The sequence below is a fragment of the Hyperolius riggenbachi genome, chromosome 4 (genome assembly GCF_040937935.1).
Source record: "Hyperolius riggenbachi isolate aHypRig1 chromosome 4, aHypRig1.pri, whole genome shotgun sequence".
NCBI lineage: Eukaryota > Metazoa > Chordata > Amphibia > Anura > Hyperoliidae > Hyperolius > Hyperolius riggenbachi.
In genome coordinates this window covers 55,984,101-55,990,398 of record NC_090649.1, presented here as the reverse complement: position 1 = coordinate 55,990,398, position 6,298 = coordinate 55,984,101, and the positions used below count along the sequence as shown (strand labels likewise).

Genomic DNA, 6,298 nt, shown 5'->3' with positions numbered 1-6,298 from the left:
ACAGGATGTGATGGTCAGGGGGTGCAGGGAATATTGCACAGGATGTGATGGCCAGGGGTGCAGGGAATATTGCACTGGATGTGATGGTCAGGGGGTGCAGGGAATATTGCACAGGATGTGATGGCCAGGGGTGCAGGGAATATTGCACTGGATGTGATGGTCAGGGGGTGCAGGGAATATTGCACAGGATGTGATGGCCAGGGGGTGCAGGGAATATTGCACAGGATGTGATGGCCGGGGGTGCAGGGAATATTGCACAGGATGTGATGGCCAGGGGGTGCAGGGAATACTGCACAGGATGTGATGGCGAGGGGTGCAGGGAATATTGCACTGGATGTGATGGTCAGGGGGTGCAGGGAATATTGCACAGGATGTGATGGCCAGGGGTGCAGGGAATATTGCACAGGATGTGATGGCCAGGGGGTGCAGGGAATATTGCACAGAGTGTGATGGTCAGGCGGTGCAGGGAATATTGCACAGGATGTGATGGTCAGGTGGTACAGGGAATATTGCACAGGATGTGATGGCCAGGGGGTACAGGGAATATTGCACAGGATGTGATGGGCAGGGGGTGCAGGGAATATTGCACAGGATGTGATGGTCAGGGGGTGCAGGGAATATTGCACAGGATGTGATGGCCAGGGGTGCAGGGAATATTGCACTGGATGTGATGGTCAGGGGGTGCAGGGAATATTGCACAGGATGTGATGGCCAGGGGGTGCAGGGAATATTGCACAGGATGTGATGGCCGGGGGTGCAGGGAATATTGCACAGGATGTGATGGCCAGGGGGTGCAGGGAATATTGCACAGGATGTGATGGCCAGGGGTGCAGGGAATATTGCACTGGATGTGATGGCCAGGGGGTGCAGGGAATATTGCACAGGATGTGATGGCCAGGGGTGCAGGGAATATTGCACAGGATGTGATGGCCAGGGGGTGCAGGGAATATTGCACAGGATGTGATGGCCAGGGGGTGCAGAAAATGTTGCGCAGGATGTGATGGCCAGGGGGTGCAGGAAATGTTGCGCAGGATGTGATGGTCCGGGGGTGCAGGGAATATTGCACAGGGTGTGATGGCCAGGGGTGCAGGGAATATTGCACAGGATGTGATGGCCAGGGGGTGTAGGGAATATTGCACATGATGTGATAGCCTGGGGGTGCAGGGAATATTGCACAGGATGTGTTGGTCAGGGGGTGCAGGGAATATTGCACAGGATGTGTTGGTCAGGGGGTGCAGGGAATATTGCACAGGATGTCGGGGGTGCAGGGAATATTGCACAGGATGTCGGGGGTGCAGGGAATATTGCACAGGATGTGTTGGCCAGGGGGTGCAGGGAATATTGCACAGGATGTCGGGGGTGCAGGGAATATTGCACAGGATGTGATGGTCAGGGGGGTGCAGGGAATATTGCACAGGATGTGATGGCAAGTGGTGCAGGAAATGTTGCACAGGATGTGTTGGTCAGGGGTGCAGGGAATATTGCACAGGGTGTCGGGGGTGCAGGGAATATTGCACAAATTGCATTCCCTAGCATTGCACAGGACAGTAGTGGTTGTTGGTGTATGGAGAGGAGTGGTGCACACATATACATACAATCATACATATATATGTAGAACACACACATAACATAGGTGCACATGCGGCAGACATACATACACACATACGTTATACACACGCACATACATACGTAGCGCACACACAGCACTCCCCTCCTCCGGGTGGGCGGTGGAGCAGGGGGGCGGCTGGGCTCCAATAGGCGGCGGAGGGCTGAGCATGTGGGCAGCTTGTTTACAACTAAGAGCAGCTCCAGCCCGGCCGGCAGCAGCAGCGGGGGGAGGAGGAGGAGGGGAGGGACGCGGCTCCGCCACACACTGACATGTAAGTAAGAGGAGCCGGGAGCAGCTCTCCGCCATCCCCGGGGATCACAGCAGCCGATCACAGCTCCGCCCGTCCGGGCTGCAGGTGAGCACACGGGGGGAGATCGGGCGCTGCACCGAGGGGGGTCGGGCGGTGATCTCCGGTGGTTGGCAGGAGATCGGGCGGCGATGCACACGGTGCAGGGGAGATCGGGCGGTGCACGGCTGCAGCCGGGGGTGATGCAGGTTGCAGGGAGGAGTGTGTTGCACGGTACATTGGGGGAGGGGGGTGCCCGGTGCCCCCTGCCATGTGCACGGGATAGCGGTGTACACGGCGGCACGCTGGGGAGGGGGGGAGAGACCCTTGTTTATCTGCTGAGGGGGCGGGGTTGGCTGCACAGTACACATGCTTCGCCTGCAGCGAGTCTTTTCTGGACGGTTTTCACATTTTTTTTTTACGGCGAATACTCCCGCCTACGTCTGCGCACACCCCCCTCTTGCTCCGATACGGGTGCCGGAGACACGCCCCCCTGCGCTGCCAGCGGCTCCCGAGACACGCCTCCTGCTGAGATACTAGCGCCGGGGACACGCCCACTCATGCACTGCCAACGGCACCCGGGACACACCTGCTCAGATACAGGCGCCGGGGACACGCCCACTCCTGTACTACAGCGGCACCCAGGACACACCTACTACTCAAATACAGGAGCCGGGGACACGCCCACTCCTGTAGTGCCAGCGACACACGGGACACACCTCCTGCTCTGATACAAGCGCTGGAACACCCCCCTCCTGCGCTGCCAGTGACACCCGGTATATACCTCCTGCTCAGATACTAATGCCGAGGATACTCCCCTTTTGTGCTGCCAGCGGCACCCGGGACGCGCCTCTTGCTGAGATATTAGCGCCGGGGGCACGCCCCTCGTGCACAGTTCTCGGCACACGGGACTTCTTCTCTGCTTATTTACAAGCCAAGGGGACACGCCACCTCCTGCGCGGCCTGAGGCACTCGGAGACACGCCTCTGCTCCGATTCATTCGTCGGAGACACGCCCACAACTGAGTTGCCAGCGGGATACGCCCCACCTGCACTGGCATAAGCTTTTGACGTCTTCACCCTGGGACACGCCCAATCTTTAGAGCGAGCCGTTTATTACCCACCCACTATTTAATAAAGACACGCCCTCCCATCGGTTTGTACTCTTGTTTATGACACGCCTACCGTAGTACTGGCTGACGTTTGGGACACACCCCGTTCAGCCACAGGCGTCGGTGACACGCCCACATCCGGGCATCTTGGAATGGTGCTGGAGAGATCCAGCTGTAACCATTGGGGGGGGGAGATGGTCAACTCACTACTGACTGGGGTTACTAGGTTAGTCTGCGTCTTGCAGCCCACTACAAATCGCTAGCGTTTTGTAAAAGATTTCATGAGCTTTTTCTGGCGATTTTGTCAGCGATTTTAAAGTGTGAGGGCCCATTCACACTTGAGCGGTTTTGGCAAAACGCTCAAACGATAGCGTTTTTCAAAGAGCTAGGGTAATAAAAGTCTATGGGCCCATTCTCATTTGGGTGATTTGCGCTAATCGCCGCAAATTGCCCCAAAACGCAAACGCGTAGCCTGCACCATTTTCAGACGATTTCCTGGCAATCGCGTTTTAGTGCTATAGAAGCGCAAAACGCGACTGCTAAAAAATTGCCAGGTGTGAATGGCGATTTTTTTTTTTTTTTTTTTTTTTTTTTGCGTTAATTGACAAAAGACGCCAGAGCAAAACACTATCGATAGCGTTTTGTGATCAGTAAGTGTGAATGGGCCCTAAGCGGTTTGCCAGCAATTGTGTAATTTAGCGATTGGTGTTTTTAATTGATAAACAATTCTAATTTGTTTATGGTGTGCAATCATTTCAATATACTAGCAAATCGCTCTGTGCAGGTTTTGACGAGCCATTACGCCAGCGTTTATATACTTTACATTGCAGAAACGCTAACTGCTAAAAATGCTGCATGCCCTGCGATTTGGTAATAGCTCCAGTGAAATCTGGCGCATCCGCTAACATTAGCTGAGCGTTTAGGAAAATCGCTAGCGTTTTGAATCGCTCCCTAAACGCTCATAAAATCGCTCTAGTGGGTTTGAGCCCCACTTTAAGGAATCCAGTAAAAAAACCTCACAGGGAAATTCAGCTAATGTGACTGCCAGGTTTCCAATAGGTTGTAGTAAACTGTGCTGACACTATTCAGCCAATCACAACGCTTTGTGCATTAGAGAGTGCTGCGATTGGTCAGCTGTTCCCTATGAGGTTTCCTGCTGGGTCCCCTAAAGTAGATTAGTGCCTGGGTTACAACGTGTATGTATAATAAGCCATGTTATGCTAGAACAGTGATGGCTAACCTTGGCACTCCAGCTGTAGTAGAACTACAAGTCTCATGAGGCATTGCAAAACTCTTACAGCTCTAAGCATAACTCAGGGAGGCAGAGGCATGATGGGATTTGTAGTTTTGTCACAGCTGGAGTGCCAAGGTTAGCCATCACTGCTAGAATGTGCTGTCGCTAACTATTTGTCTCAGGCATTCTTTGGTGTGAAAATATGCTGGGAATACACCATACATTTTTTTTGCTAGATAGATGGGTTCGATAGATAATTTCCGTCATGTCCAATATTCCTTCCGATCGTTATTTGGGTTGATTTCTCATAGAAGTGAATGGATAAAGATAAGAAAAGAGCTGAAGATGAGAAAACTGAGCGGGGAAAAAAAAAGATCGAATGGAAAGTCGAGCGAAAAAACGTATCGTGTACCCAGCAATAAACACACACCTTTTGTCCTTGCAGCTGAAGTGCAAACAATCTGGTTACCTTGTTCTCTCCAGACTCCAATAGGGAGACACGGGTCAGCTGGCCAGAGAGGGTGGTCACAATGTCTGCAGCTGGTAACTTGTGAAGTACTAGAAAATTTAATTTACGCGTTTTTACTATATTTTGTGACTGCTCCAGTAGTTTAGCTTTAAAGAAAACCTGAGACGACAAAAGGAAAAGATTTTATACTTAACCCGGGGCTTCCTCCAGCCCAATAAAGCGCGTCTGAACTTAGAACATTATCTCTGCTTTAAAAGATCCGCAACAGTCTTTAAAGGAGCTATCAATGATGAAAAATGAGCTTTACTCACCTAAGGCTTTCTCCAGCCCCTAGTAGCCGACTGTCCCACGCCGACTGATCCGCTCCCCGCCGCTGTCCTTGTCTCCGTACTCTGTGCGAAAGCCAACCCCGAGGTCGTCCGCACTGTGGCTTCCGCAAACCGCCGCTGTCAATCAAGGCCACGTTGTATGCGGCTTACTGCGCCTGTGCAGTAAGCCGCATACAACGTGGGCTTGATTGACAGCGGGGGTCCGTGCAGGCGCAGTGCGGACGACCTCAGGGTCTGCTTCCGTATGGAGAGCGGGACAGGCTCTTCTGTCTAAAAACACACGGTGCATTTCTCTGTTTGCCTTCTGTCCTGTGCAAGAGTTCAGGTCCACTATAAGCACCGCTAGTCTCTGGCCGTCGTCCTGAGTGCCTTGGTTCTGCTAGTGGTCCCAGTCACTGGCTCAGCTGTGCTAGTCAGGCTCTTTTGTGCATGTGCAGAAGAGACAGACTGGCGCAACGGAGCCAGATTACCGGGACCGCTAGCAGGAGAACGGAGGCACTCAGGACGGCAAGGGACTTAGCTGTGCTTATGGGACTGGAGGAAGCCTCGGGTAAGTATAAAATCCTTTCCTTTTGTCGTCTCAGGTACACTTTTAAGTGAGAGGGATATTTTTGTACTGACTTCATTTAGACCTGGTTGTTGTTGTGCTTCCCCTCTGGATGTAAACAAAGGTTTGGTTAACATTTGAACAGGAGTGTTGTGTTGCATTTGAATGCAGCTCTCAGGTCCACGTTGCAGGCTGTGTCGCTTTCTGGAGCAGGTCTTTTTAGCAGCGGGCTGCAGCAGCACAGAGTAATGTGAAATGGCCCACTGGAAGTTAGTGCAGTTCTTCAACCCATCCATTTCCTGTCTGCTGCCTGGTTCATCCAAATACAGATTTGTGAACCAAGGCCAAGTCCTGACTAGGACCTAGTGCCTGTGTGTGAGGACAAGGCGGGTTATCAGGCTCGGGCCTGTATAAAAGGACATGGTGAGTTGTTTAGGCTTGGGCCTGTGTGAGAAGACATGGCGGGTTGTCCAGGCTTGGGCCTGTGTGAGAGGACATGGCGGGTTGTCCAGGCTTGGGCCTGTGTGAGAGGACATGGCGGGTTGTCCAGGCTTGGGCCTGTGTGAGAGGACATGGCGGGTTGTCCAGGCTTGAGCCTGTGTGAGAGGACATGGTGGGTTGTCCAGGCTTGAGCCTGTGTGAGAGGACATGGTGGGTCGTCCAGGCTTGAGCCTGTGTGAGAGGACATGGTGGGTCGTCCAGGCTTGGGCCTG

At 53.0% G+C, this 6,298-nt stretch overlaps 1 protein-coding gene across 2 annotated transcripts in view; it reads left to right on the top strand.

The window, feature by feature from the left end:
- Positions 1–1,811: 1,811 nt before the first annotated feature.
- Positions 1,812–6,298, top strand: part of ZNF395 (zinc finger protein 395) — a 63,315-nt gene continuing 58,828 nt past the window's right edge. The window contains exon 1 of one of the 2 annotated variants that reach the window (XM_068280063.1): positions 1,812–1,964. The gene's annotated coding sequence lies outside the window, so the exon portion shown is untranslated. Of the gene's footprint in view, positions 1,965–3,143; positions 3,233–6,298 lie in introns of those variants that run through there. The other variant, XM_068280064.1, reaches the window with a different exon arrangement.